We start from the raw sequence: 17,905 nt of genomic DNA, 5'->3' as shown, positions 1-17,905 counted from the left end.
TCACAAAAATGGTAGTTTAGGTAAATAGTGTGAGCATTATTTTCCTTTTTTGCATATGAAATAGTTAAATAAGTTGGAATATGTGTCTATAGGAACAAAGTTTAAAAGTGTCAAAAGACACATTGAAACTCTAATTGGGTCCAGTGTGTATATATTTAAATACTTCATTTGACTGCATTATAAAACAACATCAAAATATGTTTTTTTTCATTGCTCATTCTACAGTCCCAAAACAAAACAGATAATGTTCCCCAAAAGTCTTTCTCTTTTTAGCTAAATTCTTTCTATTTCTGTTGCAGGTTTCATTGTCTTTCTAAGTAATCATACTCATGCCCATTTTTTGAATTATCCATCACTCAAATCACTCAATTTCCCCAGAGTTTAATTTCCTCATCTATAAAAATGAATGTTTAGAGGTAGAATTTCATTTCCCTCCTTGTTATAGATTTACATCTTATATTCAAAGTATCATATTCATATTTGGGAATGCAAAGACAAAAGCAAAACAATCTCTTCCCTCAAAGAACCTTTGTACCAAAACAAAATCTCTTCCACGTCCCTCTTAATTCTCACTGCAACCAGTTCTTTCTCAGGCATTGCTCTCCATACTTAGAGTATAGGTATAGTCTTCCCTCTCCAAGCTAGCCTTTACCCCACTACTCTAGTAATCTAAAAAGTTTCTGAAAATATCATTCCTCCTCATGGCTTCTCATAGAAAACTGCATATAGGGTGATCTGCCATGATTATTGCTTTTAAGTTCCACCAAAATATGGATGTAATGATAAATCATGATATTTATTCTTTTTGATTCATAGTTTGGCCAATTCATACCATCCTCCACTTTTCCTTCCCTCCTTCCCTCCATATTTTCCTTCCTTCCCTCCTTCCCTCCATATTTTCCTTCTTTCCTTCCTTCCTTCCTTCCTTCCTTCCTTCCTTCCTTCCTTCCTTCCTTCCTTCCTTCCTTCCTTCCTTCCTTCCTTCCTTCCTTCCTTCCTTCCTTCTTTCCTTCTTTCCTTTCTTCCTTCTTTTCTACTTTTTGTATACATGTATGTATGCATCCATCTATCTCACTATCCATCTGTCTGTCTAAATTTATCACCAAGCCATCTTCTGCTCATACCAATCATCTTCCCATATCATTCCTCGTGTCTGGAATGAAACACAGGTATTTTTATTAGCTCCATTTTACACAGGACAAAACTGAGGCAAACTCAGGTTAAGTGTCTTGACCAGGGTCAATCCAAGTACTATAATAAGTAATACTAAGTAAGTATCCAAGACCAAATTTTAACTCAGATCATCCTAACTCCAGATTGAGTATTTACCCAGTGAGAGCTGCCTAACTGCTTCAAAAACAAAAAAAGGAAGAAAAAATCAATCCCTGACCTCAAATTGTTTGTTTACTAAAGAAGAACATGTTAATGGATAATTAAGTAAATTGTGTGGTTTATAAAGAAGTCACTTCTAAGAGGGAAGGAAAGGAAAGGAAAGGAAAGGAAAGGGACAGGCATCTACTAAGTGCCTACTATGTGTCAAGTGTTTTACAGATATCTTATTTGATTTCAAATAAGTTGATACTGTGCCTGACAGAAGAAGAAGAAAGGTTTTTTTAAGCAGAAAATGAGAGGGGAGAATGAGAAGTTATAAAATATGCAATAAAATCCTCTTATAGCAAAGATCCAGTTATATTGTAGGTCAATCATACCTTCTGGGTATAAATAAGATCTCTCAGACTTTAATACAGATAAACCATATCCTGAGCATTTCCCTTGTCCTTTGACACCAATGTGTAATAAAGGAATGCAATATAATTTGACACTTCATTCTTGAAAGATCCCAAATCATTTTTACATACAAAAACTGAAAAATTTGCAAATTATTCATTTATCCAAATGTTTCTAAATATGCAGATGTGTCCAAACTTGTTGACCATATGTTTAGAAATTTAATATTTTCAGCTTTCTTCCAAATGTATGTTGCTACTTAGAAAACAGGCCACAATTATACTGTATCTAACATTTATATAAAAGAAAAAGTATGGATATGTGAAAAATATTTTAAGTAAGAAAGTAGTTGATTAATTCACTTGTTATCACATGTTCAGCATGGTTGTCAAGTTACAACTCTTGTGGTACAGTATGATGAGGGCATAAATTCTGTGCATTATGTGCCTATAAAATACAACCACTTGAAACTTTAAATGAAATATCTATTGTTGGCCAGAAAGGGGGGCCAACTGTTTTTAGAAGAAGAAACAGAAGTAGTGCTTTCCCTTGAAATTGCAGGGGGATTTCAGCAGGCATGATGTAATTATCTATGTTGGCAATAGTCCAGGATACTGATGAAAGAACATCAGTAAAACTTTTAGACAATTTTAAGACACCTCATAAAATCCAGCTGATTCTGCAGATATTATTGCTGCTGTCAACCATTCTTCAATTACAGGGATATTATTTTACCCTGATATTTAATAGGATCCCTCCCATGTAGCTTCAGTCCCAGATTCCCCATCTTCCTGAGCTGTCAGGAAAAAGATGACAAAACAGGAACTAAGAAGATTGACCATGTTGCTCTCCTTTTGATGCTTTTTCAAATTTAAGCTTCCCCTCTTTTAAGTGAATTTTCTGTTGATTTTTTATATTCTACTTAGCACTTTATAAATTCACAATATCTTAAAAGGTAAAAGAAAATTGGTGGTAATTTAATCTAAATGATATATGAGCAAAAAAGTCTTTTCCACTCTTCCTATCAAGTGGTCATCCAGGTTCTGCCCCAAATCTTTCCCTGGAGGAAACTTTTTAGGTAGCTCCAATTATAAGCAAAGCTTTCTTTTAAGTGTAAATTTGTCTCTGAGTAAATTCTATTCCCACATCATTCTAGGAAAAAAGGAAAGAAAAGAAAATAGCTAGATACTTCATTGTTATAATGAAGTTTAAAACTTGATTACCATTATCATGATTCCCTTAAGTGTTATTTTTTTAATCTAGGAAAAATGACACAAGATCCTCCCCTACTAACCCTCCTATAATACAGTGCCTTATCAATTTGATCTTCCTTCTCCTGACATGAATTTCCTAAAGTATGAAACAGAGACAAAAAAGTTAATATTGGAGAGTCTGTCACTGCTCTCTTTTAGATATTGGGCATTGAGTAATATTCAACAAACATTTATTAAGCACCCACAAGTGCCAGATTCTGTGATGGGAGTACAGAGAAAGATAAACAAAGGTCATTGAAAATCACAGACTAATGAAAAGCATTAAGCATATTTTCATTAAGAGATCATACACACTAAGTTAATTTAATTCTTGACAGTATCACTAAACTAGTACATGAAGGAAATGCTTAATATATAATTTTAAGAGATTTTAAGAAAGCTTGTAATCAAGTATCTTAAAACTCCTTTGTGTGAGAAGCTGGAAAGATATGTTTTAGACAGAAATATAAGCAATGACTCTTTCCATGTATAAGCTGAACTACATAGATATTAAGGTTCCTTTCATTCTTAAATTCTTTGATTTAGTAATATTCCTGAGATCATATTAGCATTTTTGCTCACATATCACACTGTAGAACCACAGCTGAGATAAAATTTCACTAAAGTCACCAGATGTTTTTCATATAAATTATTAATTAGTTGAGCTTCCTCCGTCTTTTACTGGCAACTAATTCTCCCAATTCATGACATCATATTAATCTTGCATGTGGCACAAATGAATAAATAAATGCTATACCACTGTATATTGAAGTTATCTGTAGATATAAACTTGTAAAATGATGATTTTTTTCAGTAGAATATAAACTCCTTGAGTTAGAGACTAGCAGTTTTTTTTTTACATGTTTCATATTATTCACAGGAATTTCATATAATAGTTATAATATGTGTTTATTTAAATGACATCTTTAATTACCTGCTTCTCAAATATTGGTGATTACATTACATATAGATCCTTTTAGGAATCCCAGATACAATGTATTTTTATGCACAATGCATCATATTATTCACATATTATTCATAAAGTTCCCCAGTTGCATTACTTTCATGCGAGTGCCCACTAAAAATGTTAATGAGGATTCCACCAAGGTAATTAGTATGCTTAAGTTGAGAAATTAATCATGTAAAGCTTCCTTTTAAGAATTCCTATAGTCCTCCAATTGTTCAACTAATTTCCCTATGGATATTAAAAATATAGCAAATCCTTCAGTCTAAATGAGAAGATAAGATCCACTATAGTTTCTTATTTCTGCCTCCATAGACTTATACAATGTAAGTTCTTTCCCTTTTCAGTACCACGGACAGCAACAATGACTTAAAGTTAATTTCTTTGGACTCTGAGAATGCAACTTGGGAAGGTGGCATGGTACAGTATGTAGAATATACTGTATCTGAATAGAAGACATATATTACTTAAATGTATAAGCTAAAGCACTTAGAAAAATAAATGACTAAACATTTTCAGATCCCTCCTTCCCTCTTTATCTCCCTCTCCCTTGTTCTTCTCTCTCTCTCTCTCTCTCTCTCTCTCTCTCTCTCTCTCTCTCTCTCTCTCTCTCTCTCTCTCTCTTTCTCTCTCTCTCTCTCTCTCTCTCTCTCTCTTTCTCTCTCTCTCTCTCCTCTCTCTCTCTCTCTCCTCTCTCTCTCTCTCTCTCTCTCTCTCTCCTCTCTCTCTCTCCCCACACCCTAGAATGTATCCTTCTGACACCTAGGGTTCTTGCTTCCTTTTAAAACTTAGTTCAACTAACTTCCCTGGTTATTAAGCTGGGTTCTGTGAATTTTAAACTATTTTTTTATAATTGAGTTCCTTTTTCATGTTATATATAGCATTTTATGCATTAAAAAACACTATTTAGAGAAATGGTAAATAAGATTTACCAAAATGTCAAAGGGTTTCATGAAAAAAAAGATAAGATATTATGAATCTAAATTAGGATTAAAAGTACTCTTTGACTTGGTATCCACTCTTAGGAGTTTTGCTCATACTCCAGCTGTTAATGCACTCACCCCTTTCTGAAAAGAAAAATATGAAAGAAAAAAAAACTTGTATTGATTTATTTTTTTTATTTTGACCTATTTGCATATATATACATTTCTCCCTGAATAGCATGTAAATCCCATGATTGATCTCTTTTTTGGCTTAGGCAAGCCCCAGTAACAAGTCCATTGTCTAGCCCACAATAAGTATTTAATAAATATCTGTTAATGGATTTATTGATTGATTGATTTAAAATATACACTACAAGGAGATCCTGCAGCATGATGGTGGGGCTACACCACATAAGTGAACCAAGTTTTTAATTAAATCTCAACATTAACAGAAAAAAATTAGCTGGTCATTGAATGTCCTTGTCTTAAAAGAAAGTATATTTAGAATGTGAGAAGTGAGAATCTGTTGCACTTAGAAGAACAACCTGATTTCCATTTACTAAGAGCTTCCTTTACATATAATTGTTGCTCAGCTCACACACATACAAAAAGAAAAATCCTACAGACAACCATACTTACATTGCTGGAAATGGTATGTGTAAGGTTCCTACTGAATTATGGAAATTGTGTATAAAAATATTTAAAGTATAAATAAAGCTAAATTCTAAAAAGCAATGCTTAATCCACACTCCCACCCCATTCTTTCAGCTACAGTTTCTCTCTCACTTCTTATATATTCTTAAATAATATGAGTGGAATGTTAAATTATCATCCCTTTTTCCTGGAGTTCTAAAAATTTAGAAATTAAATAAGCCATAAATTATCCCCTACCTTTTTGGTAGTATTCTTACACACACCCCTTCAATGGTTTACTTTACAATCTCCAAAGACACTACTAGTCTTAACCTGATGATCTTCTTATCAAAATAGCAAGAGGAGATCTTTAGAGAGATATTTTAAAAAATCTTGGGTTTGATATCAAAAGACTTGAATTCAAATTCATATCTTTGTCACTTTATATCTTTGTAACTTTGGCAAGACCCATCACTTTCTCAGTCCTTAGTAGTCTCATTCATAAAATGAAGGGAGGTGGACCAGATGAATGTTACGTTCATCTCTAAGATTCTATAATCGAAGCTGCTCAACTGCTTTTTTTTTTTTTTTTTTTTTTTTGAGGCTGGTGTTAAGTGACTTGCCCAGGGTCACACAGCCAAGAAGTGTTTAAGTGTCTGAGGACAGATTTGAACCCAAGATTTCCTGACTTTCCGGGCTGATGCTCTATCCATTGCATCACCTAGCTGCCCCTTCAACTGCTTTTGAGATGATTGTTTCTTCTGATTTAATTGAGAATCTCCCAGTTACATGTACTCCAGACTTCCGTTTTTAAAATAACTTTGATGGTCAACCATCTGCTCTAATTCAGAGAATCAGTTTGACAAAAAGCCCTATTACAATCCTAGAACTGCATATTGTGAATTTTTAAAGGTTGACAGCGACTGCTAAGGACCAGTCTGAAAGGTTGAATATGGTGAAGTTCCACTGTGCTGTATCATGAAAGGAGAATGACCCTTAAAAGTACTCTTTGACTTGGTATCTACTCTTTTCCTTTTTTCTTTTAAAAAATCTTTTTTTATATCATAGTAATGATTCATTATGTTTATGTTGTCACTGCATCTGGAGAACTTTGGGAGGTTTCTAGAATTAACTTACTAATTATTTATTTAAATTATTTTTAAATAAGTCTTGCTGAATCCAGTTATCTTTACATCACAATCATTTCCCACCCACCCCCCTCCTCCAGAATGAACCTTCCCTTTGTGATAAGGAAAAAACAACAATTGCTTACTAATTTCTATATTAAACAATATGTAAAAGTTTTAAGATTTGATCATTATGGAAATTCTTTCCAGCCTACTCAAGGGCACTTTATATATGGCTCAGGAGACAAACCAAAGTATTAGATTTGGAGGCCAGAAATCTGTTCTAAATTGTAAATATTTTAGTTAATATCTAAGTCATTTTTTTTTTTTGCTAAGGAAATTGGGGTTAAGTGACTTACCCAAGGTCAACAGTTAGGAAGTGTTAAGTGTCTCTCTGAGACCAAGTGATCTCTGAGGCCAGATTTAAACTCAAGTCCTCCGGATTTCAGGGTTGATGCTCTATCCACTGCACCAATTAACTGCCCCGATATCTGAGTTATCTTGCATGCCAATTTGCCCATATTGTTCTTACTTCTATCATCTTGTAATTTTGCTGGATCATCTAGTTCATTAAGGACTTTAATGTATAACATCTGGAAAAGGTTTCAAATCTCAAACTCAAAAGTTTGTACTTTACCCTAGAAGTAACAATGTGCCACTGAAACAAGAATAATTATTCTGGGATAATCAAAGTTTTTGAAGTATATTGATAATATATTTTAATTGAATTTTATTCAATATTTCAAAGTAATTGGGATTTTTTGTAATCATCTGGAGTAAGTTAAATATAGCTTATTATACAAACACACAACTGTAAGAATTCTACACTTGAGTTCATTGAATGGGATTGAGGTATGTAGTCAGACCTATCCTTTAAGAATATCACTTTGAGGGGCAGCTAGAATGGTACGGTGGATAGAGCATCAGCCCTAAAGTCAGAAGAACCAGAGTTCAAATCTGGCACTTAACACTTCCTAGCTGTGTAACTCTGGGCAAGTCACTTAGCCCCAATTACCTTAGCAAAAAAAGAAAAAAAATATCACTTTGACATGGAGATGGGGAAAATGGCAACATTAATAAAATTCATTCAAAATTCTTCTTTTTTAATTAAATTCTTTGTCTTTGCTATTAAAAATAAACCCCTCCCATCCACAAATGGAAATATGTCGTATAGAACAAACAAGTTCATTTATCACAGCATATTATAGAACCAATACTAAAATATCAAAACCTCTCTGAGTCAAAATTAATAACCTGGATAGTGTACTCAGTTACCTAAATTTGATCGTTTTTCTAGTTAGAAGGTTGATGTTCTTTTGATATGTATGTGTGTATATATTTTTGTGCATCTATATACATGTATATATACATATATGTGTGTATGAATGTAAAAATATATTATATAAATATAGATATGTATACATATGCATACACTCATGCATATATTAGTATGTGTATGTATGTATAGATATATATACACACATACATATATATTTGTGGGAGGAAAAGATTGAGTGTTGGAAGGGATGGGGAAATTTGAAAGTAGAATGAAAGATGTTCCTTAATTAATAATAGAACTAGAATAATTAATTTCCGTTTATGATTTTAAACATAAATTAAAGGAGCCCACAGTAACTAAGTATTATAGAATCCTTCAGAACAGATAGCTTTAGTTGCTTCTTCATACAAGGACATATTCATAACTCATGTGGTTCTTTTCCTCTAGAAAAAAACTGTCCAAACAAGAATAAATATTTTCTAGTCAAACATAGAAAAACACTGGTCCCCTGAGGTCAGAGCAGAGATATCCTAAGCAAATATAAGGACTTGTAATGGAATAGCATGAATAGGTGTGACCTCATCTTTTTCCGATGCTTTATACATTTTTAAGGCACTCTCCTACCCCATATCACTGAGAGAGATAAGAAGGGGAAGAAATGCTTTACCCATTATAACGATAACATTATAGCTACATAACTAATAACATTTAAATCTATTGGAACCCAATTTTTAGGCTCTAAGATCGACATTCTCTGCTTTCTACTCAATGCCATTTATAGGGAACATCTGGAAAGCTGTTTGACAGAAATAAAGAATTTCACAAAGGGGACCAAAGCCAAATAACACTAAAAAGTTGGTAGGAGCCAGATTCTGAAAGGATTTTAGTGCCAGGCTTGGGGATTTATATTTCATCTGACAGACAATAGGAATTCATTGAAATATTTGAAGTTGGGAAGGGCTGTGGCCATTGCTGTTAAATGTTTTTAGAACATTCTGTTTTAGAAATATTGTTCTGTTTTTAGAAATATTAATTTGGCAGTTGGGTAGAAGACCAGTTAGAAATAGAAGAGATTGGAAGCAAGGAGATCAGTTAGGAAGCTCCTACAAAATAGTCCAGGACAGAACTAATGGGAATCTGACCTACGACAGATTTTGTATGAATGGACAGAAAAGGATAGATTGTGAAATGCTATAGAATGTAGAATTGGCAATTGGAGATGAGGGACAGTAGTGGAAACAATATATTCCATTAAATTGCCTCAGTATCATATAATATATCCATGAAGAAAGTGATCTAGTCACATGTTCATAGAAGAAAATGGACTAATATCAAGTTTTCTTTTCATGTCAAAATAAGTTCTGGATATTTTAGACAATATTTTGACATTACTCTGTTAGCCTCTTTCTCTTTTTTTTTCCTTCCCTTCCTTCCTTCCTTCCTTCCTTCCTTCCTTCCTTCCTTCCCTTCCTTCCTTCCTTCCTTCCTTCCTTCCTTCCTTCCTTCCTTCCTTCCTTCCCCTCCTTCCTTCCCTCCTTCCTTCCCTCCCTTCCTCCCTCTTTCCCCTTCTTCCTTCCTTCCCTTTCCCTCTCTCCTTTTTTCCTTTCCCTCTCTCTTTCTCCCTTCCTTCTTCCTCCCCTCCCTCCCCCCTCTCTCTCCCTATCCCTCTCTCTCTTTTCTCTAGCTCTCACTCTTGCTTCACTCTCTTTTGCTCTCTCTCTTGCTCTTTCTCTCCTTCTCTCCATCTCTCTGTCTCTCTGTCTTTTTGTTGTCTTTCTCTGTCTCTCTGTCTCCATTTCTGTCTCTCTCTGTCTTTGTCTCTGTCTCTCTCTCTTTCTCTCTCTGTGTCTCTCTGTCTTTCTCTGTGTGTGTGTGTGTGTCTCTCTGTCTCTCTTTCTCTCTGTGTGTGTGTCTCTCTGTCTCTCTTTCTCTCTGTGTGTGTGTCTCTCTGTCTCTCTGTCTTTCTCTCTCTGTGTCTCTCTGTCTCTCTTTCTCCTCTCTGTGTGTATCTCTCTCTCTCTCTCATTCTCTCTCTCTCTCTCATTCTCTCTCTCCTCATTCTCTCTCTCTCTCGATTCTCTCTCTCTCTCATCTATCTCTCTCTCTCTCTCCTCTCTCTCTCTCTCTCTCTCTCTCTTCTCTCCTCTCTCTCTCTCTCTCTCTCTCTCTCTCTCTCTCTTCATCCTCGAGTTGATCTAACTTGGAACAGCATCCAAATGAAAATTTCCAGGATCATGTCATACAAGAATCATTTGAAGGCACTGGAGATGTCGGGCATGAAGCAGAAAATATTTAGGGAGGACATCATGATAATCTTCTAAAATTTAGAGTTAATATGTGGAGAAAGGAATCAACTTGATCAGCTTGACTACAGAATGTAGAATGATATTTTATTTTATTTTTAAAGCTTTTTGTTTTCAAAATATATACACATTTTTTCAACATTCAGCCTTGTAAAAGCTTGTACTCCTCAGTTTTTCTCCCCCATTCTCCCCCATTCCTTCCTTTAGATGGCAAGTAATCCAATATATGTTAAATATGCAATTCTCCTATATATATATATATATATTTACATATATATATATATATATATATATATATATATCATATATATATATATATATATATATCCGCAGTTATCATGCTGTATAAGAAAAATGAGAAAGAAAATAAAAAGCAAACAAAAAAGAACAAAAAATAGTGAAAATACTACATTGTGATCCACACTCAATCCCTCCAGTCCTGTATCTGGGTGTAGATGGCTTTCTCCATCACCACTCCATAGGAATTGGCCTGAATCAACTCATTGTTGAAAAGAATCATGTCCATCAGAATTGATCATCACATCATCTTGTTATTGTTGTGGCATAATGTTCTCTTTGTTCTATTCACTTCATTTAGCATCAGTTCATGTAGGTTTCTCCAGCCCTTTCTGAAAACAACCTGCTGATCATTTCTTATAGAACAATATTCCATAATATGCTTATACCATAACTTATTCAGCCATCCCTCAACTGATGGGCATCCGCTCAATTTCCCATTCCTTGCCACTACAAAAAGGACTGCTACAAACATTTTTGCACATGTGGGTCCTTTCCTGCTTTTTATGATCTCTTTGGGATATAAATCCAGTAGTGAGACTGTTGGATCAAAGGGTATGCACAATCTGACAGCCTTTTAGGCATACTTCCATTTTACTCCACTATTATTATCTCAGTTCTCCCACATCCCTTCCAAAATTCATCATTATTTCTTCTTGTCATCTTAGCCTACCTGAGAAGTATGTAGTAATACCTCAGAGTTGTCTTAATTTCATTTCTCTAATCAATAGTGCTTTAGAGCATTTTTCATATGACTAGAAATGGTTTTAATTTCTTCATCTGAAAACTGTCTGTTCATATCCTTTGATCATTTATCAATTGGAGCATGGCTTGTATAGAATGATATTTTCAAAAGGTAATTTTATTCTTATGTAAGAGTTATTTTAATAATAATTAGAACTACTGTAAAATGGCATGAGGATAGCTGTGTAGCACAGTGGATAGAGTACCAGCCCTGGAGCCAAAAGTATCTGGCCTCAGATACTTGCTAGTTGTGTGGACCTAGCAAAGTCTTTTAACTCTCTTTGCCTCAGTTTGCTCATCTGTAAAATGATCTGGAAAGTGGAAATGGCAAGTATCTAGTACCTTTGCTAAGAAAATCCTAAATGGTGACCCAAGGAGTGGAACATGACCAATTGACAAAATGACAAGAGTGATTTAGGATGCCTCTGGAGGTAATAGGATTGTTCTTTTTTTTATCTGTTTAACTATAGAACAGTGTACACGCCTGTTTTCTCTAACCCCTATGCTGTGCACATGGAATCACATAATTGGTACTTTATATCAGCTGGTTTCATCATATCAGTTTCATGAGATAGGTCTGAGACTGGCTGCCCTAGAGAGAAAATATCCTCTCTGCAAATCAGTCATAGCTGCCATCCCCTTAGGAGGAGAGGTGATACAGCATTTTATAAGTCCATGATGGATAAAGCATATTTCATTGCCTAGTGAAGTCAAGATGCCTCCTTTTGCCAGCCTGGAATTCACTAGCATTGAAAACACATAAAGACTAGAAGCTGTTTATGAGCTAGAGAAGGTGATTCAGTGGAATCAGTTCCAAGTTGGCAAGATGAGATCTAGTCCTGAACATTTAATGCTTCATAATTCACATTGAGTTTCTCATTAATTTAAATGTTAATGTAAATTTAAAACATGTTATATTGATTTGGGGGACTATTTTTGCATGAGAATTGCATAACCATCCTCTTTATCATCATATACCAACTGGACATTCTTTCTCAGCCCCTTCAGATAGGGGGAAAATACTTTTGAGAATAAAAACCTATTTTCTATATTTTTTTCTTCTTAATCTCACTTTTTTTCTGGATAGAGGCCATTGGCAGGGATTTGGATGAATTTGCAACTCTAGAAAAATAGGCTAAAGAGATATAACTACATGTATACCCAGTTTGACTTTGTTAAAACTCCAATAGAATTCTGATGTCTTGATGGGAACCCTCTAAAACAATGACTATTACAAGTTGTCATCGCCTACCCATAATATTTAACTCTTACTCATATTTTCCTTTAAATCTTCTATAAGGATTTCAAACAAGATTCTGAGTCGAATCAACAAAAAATGTATTAATCATCTACTCTGTGTTAATTGTTGCTGTTCAGTCATTTTCCAGTCATGTCTGACTCTTCCCGATTTCATTTGGGATTTTTTATGTTTTTATGTATTTTGCAAAAATATTAGAGTGGTGTGTCATTTCCTTTTTTAGCAATTGGATTAAAATGACTTACCCCAGGGTCACACAGCTAGTAAGTGTCTGAGATGAATTTTCCTGACTTGTGAGCTGGGACTGTGCCACCTAGCTGCCCAACTATGGGATAAGCACTGTGCTAAACACTGAACATTCAAAGAAAGAGACAGTCTCTATTCTCAAGAAACTCATAGTTTAATCAGGGAAACAAAATTAAAACAACTGGAGTATATTAAAAAGATATAAACATGATAAAATGAAGATAATTTCAGAAGGAAGGCACTGGAATTAAGGGGGAGAAATGATTTCTTCTAGAAGATAGAATATTAGTTGGCATTCAAAGGATGCCAGGAAAAAGATGGAGAGAATTCCAGGCATGAGGATGGGGGGGGAAGGTATCTTCCTTTATTTATCCTGATACTTCATAGTTGGAGATGAAACAGATGGGGCTGTCTATGAAACATTCCTTTCACCGATTTGACAAAAAAAAAAAATTGAAAAATATTGAAAAGTTTGACAATTTGAGATCACTTAGTTGCTAACTAAGGCCATTCTAATGAAACAATAAAACAATATTATTATATTATAATTCATGTGAAATTTTAGGAGACAAAACAATTGTGGAATAATAGAAAGAGAAATTAATTTGGACCAAAAATAATAGATTTTAAGCTGGAGGTAATCTATTAACCCTCTTGTTTTATACATGAAGAACTAAGGAATGAAGCTAGGCAATTAACAGAAGTTGGACTTGAATCCAAGTCCTTTGATTATAAAACCATATATATTCCACTAGACCATGATGCCTTTTGCTAAATTAGATGAATTGAATCCAAACTTTTTTGCTCTGTTTGCTACCACTGTGGACAAGTTCCTCAGTTTTCCTGGACCTGTGCTATTATTTGTAAGACCCATTCCAAATAAATTTCAGTCCTTACCTAAAAAAAAAAAAAAAACTGTGGTTCATGTTCCAGGTGGAGAAGATAATATAAGGAGCCATGCTCCTCCAATAATGGAGTAGAAAATGGGATTAAGGAAGAGAATGAGGATTTTGAATTTGAATTCCCAAATTAGGATGCAGCCACAGAAAGCAAGAATATGAAGCACCAGAAACGGGGATTTTGATCCTTGTTTGGCCATTGTCTGTTGCTAACAGGCAGAACATAAACTATTTAAGATGAGCCAGTCAATGTCAAAGAAAATGTGTTATTTTATAGCCTATATTTAAAGAAAAGTGATATGATTTAACTAGAAGTCCCCAAGAAAGCATGGTAAAGACAGTGGGGTAATCTTCATTCTCAGAAAAATTGGGGCATCCACTGACACTTCTTAAATTAGGGCATCATCCAAATCTAAACCAGGGTAGTAGCTGACACCTTCAAAGTGAAAAGGGAATGAGAAAGGAAAGTCTATGTCCTAAGTTTGTAAGCAGAGAATATTAATCATGATTCTTTTCTGTTCAAAGTGGGAGGAGGAAGTCTCTGATGGCCAAATGGGAAGCTGCTTCCTAGAATTAGCACATGTATACACCCATGTTCTTGCCAGCTGGGTGGGTGGGACTTCTAAATCTATCATCACTGTGCATCATGAAAGTTTATGAAAGCTGACTATTCTCCCACCTCTGATATCAGAGCAAGGGTATCACTAATTAGCTGGGAAATTGGAAGTTTGTATCCTAAAAGCAAGTACAGAAGGAGGGGGTTAGAGGCATTCCAGAACAGGAGAAATGATCAGGGAAGAAGGGTAGTAGAAAGAAAGAGAAGGAGTGCTTGATGGGAGTAGAGTTAGCCTGCTGGAGAAATACTAGAACTGAAAAAAAAAGGTATTTTGTTATTTTTTTTTCCTCTTAATTACAATTTCCAGTCATTGCTTGGCTTGACTTAGAAGAAATTATATTTTCTCCTTGGACCTCAGTTTTTCTCCTACAGTTTCTCAACAGGTTTGACTGAATGTTCTCTAAGGTCCTGCCTAGCCCTAATAATTACGATTCTAAATAAAAAACAACTTATTTTTCCTTGAAAAAAATACTATATTTTTTCCTTGCATTCTTCCAAACTATAACTTAGTGAAATAGTGAGTCAGACAGAGAGGGTTAGCTCAAGTCCTGTTACTAGATGACAAAAAAGAAAAATAAGCTCTCAGTAAGAAGAAAGCTGCTTTGGAAAATGGTAACTACCAGGTGGCTATCTCAGTGTGAGAACAAGGGTCAAGCGCTGAGCTAACATCATCTTTCTCTGAGCTCATTAATAAGAAGAAAAACCTGCTTGTTTATAATGTATTGTAGACAGGTAAAATAAGGGCTATGTATATTCAAAATATAACTTCGATAGCTGGTATTTTTCAACTCCTTGAAGAATTTTTTCTTCTTATTTTTGGTCTTGAATGTACACAGATACTCCTGGATATAGGCAATACTGTTCTGCTATTGCTTTTTTCTTAATTCTCATTGAGAAGGAAATTCTGAATTTCCAAACAATTTTAACATAGGGAATATATTGCTTTAATTTTTAATATACATATTTTATGTATTTATTGTATTGTATTAATATATGTATTAATTTATGTTTGTTTTTGTTTGTACACATATACATGAATAAATACAAATTTTTGTGCCTAGCTACATAATTACATTTGTGTATCTGTGATGTATATGTGTGATATATGTACATGTATGTAGAGGTTTTGCGGTATATAATGAATAGTTTTTTTACTTGAAATCAAAAAGCTTGGGTATAAATTTTTACTGCATCAATTGAATTGGAAAGAGGTAGAATGCAATCACATATACTGTAAAAAGGTTGCCTTAGCAGAGAGAGACTTCTGCTTTATGTAAAGCATGGTGGGAAAAAAAAAATATGACAGAACATATCCAGAAGTTGTGAGACAGAGAAAGAGAAAAAAGAGATTCCCCCCATCCCTCCAGTGAATGGCTTCTTTTTTTCATGGAAATATGAGCAAGGTTATCAACTTAAAGTACAGACTATAGAAAGGGCTAAGGAAAAAACCTCTGGTGAATGGGAAAATGGTTTATGAATTAGATATAAAAGGTTTGCCTTCCTTCAGTGAGAGCCCAGATGAGAGATTACCTGATATAAATTTATAGTGGATCCAGTCAATATGGTTTTATATTTTTCCCTAATTTTAGTCACCAATATATGAGTGCTACAAAGGTTTGCTAGTCAGTAGCGGTTATCCAAGATTGAAGTTGTTCATGGCAGGACAAGATAGGAGATGCAATATGAAGACAATCATTAATTGGGGAATGATTGTACAAGTTGTGATGTAGAGTTGTTGTGGTGGAATACTATTGTGCTATAAGAAATAATGAGCTTAATGATCTTAGAAAGGCATGGAAAGACATGCGCAAAAGGGCAAAGAAGGAAGTGAGCAGAACCCAGAGAACAGTGTGTACAGTAACAGCAATATTGTCTAAAAAACAACTTTGAGTAATTAAGAAATCTGTGACTATTAGAAATCCATAAAGTTCATATGAAGAAAGATGCCATCTAAATCCAGAGGGGAAAAACTAATAAATAGGAATATGTATAAAAATAATTTATATAAATATACATATGTACATGTATGCATATATATGCATATATATATATATACATATATATATATATATATATATATATATATATATACCAATCTGCATCTAATGGTATTAATTTCTAAGGCAGTACGAGAAAATAGAAGTAAAAAAGAGGGGAAAATTAATTTATCTAATAATTTTATACATTGCATTTAATAAATTTTCAGTGTCATGTATAATTATCTTTTTAATTGCATGATGTTATAAAAATGCATATTTCATTTCTTAGGAAATACAAATTAATTTTTGTTTAAAAATGGAAACAAGTGATTCAAGAGCAGAGATCAAGGTAGAGTTGAAGTGATTTAATAAAGGTTATAGTAAGAAAGAGAAGAGAGAATAGCCAATTCAAGTGTGATGACTTAGTAAAGAGCTAAGGGGTCAAGGGTTTGAAAGTTTTGGTGAAGGCAAAGGACAAGGTTTAGGGTAATAAGGCAGAGGGGGGAGGTGAAAGAATAGAAGATCAGGATCAGATAAAGGAATTTCAGCATTTATGAACGTGGAAGTATTTTAATAAAATATAAAATATACACAAGAGAAGATGAATTGTTCGTAATAAGGGATGGCAGGTACACAGACTTATAATATCAGTAGAAAGCTTTAAAAAATCCCTAGTATTTTAGATGGGTCCATTTATGGATTCCTGAGAGTTCCTGAATGAGAGTCATATATGATAGTGAAGTCTAGATAGGTCATGATCTGTTCCATTGGAAGAATTATTCCCATCATTGAGACCACAGATTTATTGGTGAATTTGAGCATGATAAATATACATAGGCATACATAATAGAGTATGTATATAAATAATGCACAGTAATCACTATAATCTGCACGTATGTTGATGTATATTTGTGAAAGTATATGACTGAGAAACATGGGAAAACAGAATCTCCAAAAACTAAAAATCACTGGCAACACAAAAAGTGATCACCAACTCCTTATAAGTGGATGTGGGTAGGAGTTTGCACAGTGACTTATGCATAAGAAGTGTCATAGCATACATATACAGAGATTACTGTGATGTAAGAATAAAAGATATTGTGAAAATTTTAACAGAAGCTTAAAAATTAAGAATAATGGAAAGGAGGGAGGAAGGAAGGAAGGTAGGAAGGAAGGAAGGAGAGGAAGGAAAGAAGGAAGGAAGGAAGGAAGGAAGGAAGGAAGGAAGGAAGGAAGGAAGGAAGGAAGGAAGGAAGGAAGGAAGGAAGGAAGGAGAAGTAGGAAGTTAGGAAAGTTAGGAAGAAGGAAGGAAGGAAGGAAGGAAGGAAGGAAGGAAGAAAGGAAGGAAGGAAGGAAGGAAGGAAGAAGGAAGGAAGGAAGGAAGGAGAAGGAAGGAAGGAGGAATGAAGGAAGGAAGGAAGTTAGGTAAGGAAGTAAGGAAGGAAGGAAAGAAGTTAGGAAGTTAGGAAAGAAGGAAAGAAGGAGGAAGGAAGAGGGAGGAAGAAAGGAAGGGAGAAAGGAAAGAAGGAAGAGGAAAAGAAAGAAAGGAGAGAGGAAAGAATAAAGGAAGAAAAAATGATACTTTAGGAATACTGGAAAACAAGCAAAAGCTCCACATATTTATATATGTATACAAACATAAATAAATAAAATATG

The 17,905-nt window shown here is 34.3% G+C and overlaps 1 protein-coding gene across 3 annotated transcripts in view; it reads left to right on the top strand.

Moving 5' to 3' along the window:
• LRRC4C (leucine rich repeat containing 4C) overlaps positions 1-17,905 on the top strand; it is a 1,473,705-nt gene that overhangs the window by 1,183,301 nt on the left and 272,499 nt on the right. The gene's annotated exons all lie outside the window — the stretch shown is intronic.

Source organism: Sminthopsis crassicaudata, chromosome 6 (assembly GCF_048593235.1).
Source record: "Sminthopsis crassicaudata isolate SCR6 chromosome 6, ASM4859323v1, whole genome shotgun sequence".
Classification (NCBI taxonomy): domain Eukaryota; kingdom Metazoa; phylum Chordata; class Mammalia; order Dasyuromorphia; family Dasyuridae; genus Sminthopsis; species Sminthopsis crassicaudata.
The sequence above is the reverse complement of the archived record's forward strand: the minus strand, read 5'-3'. Positions and strand labels throughout refer to the sequence as shown.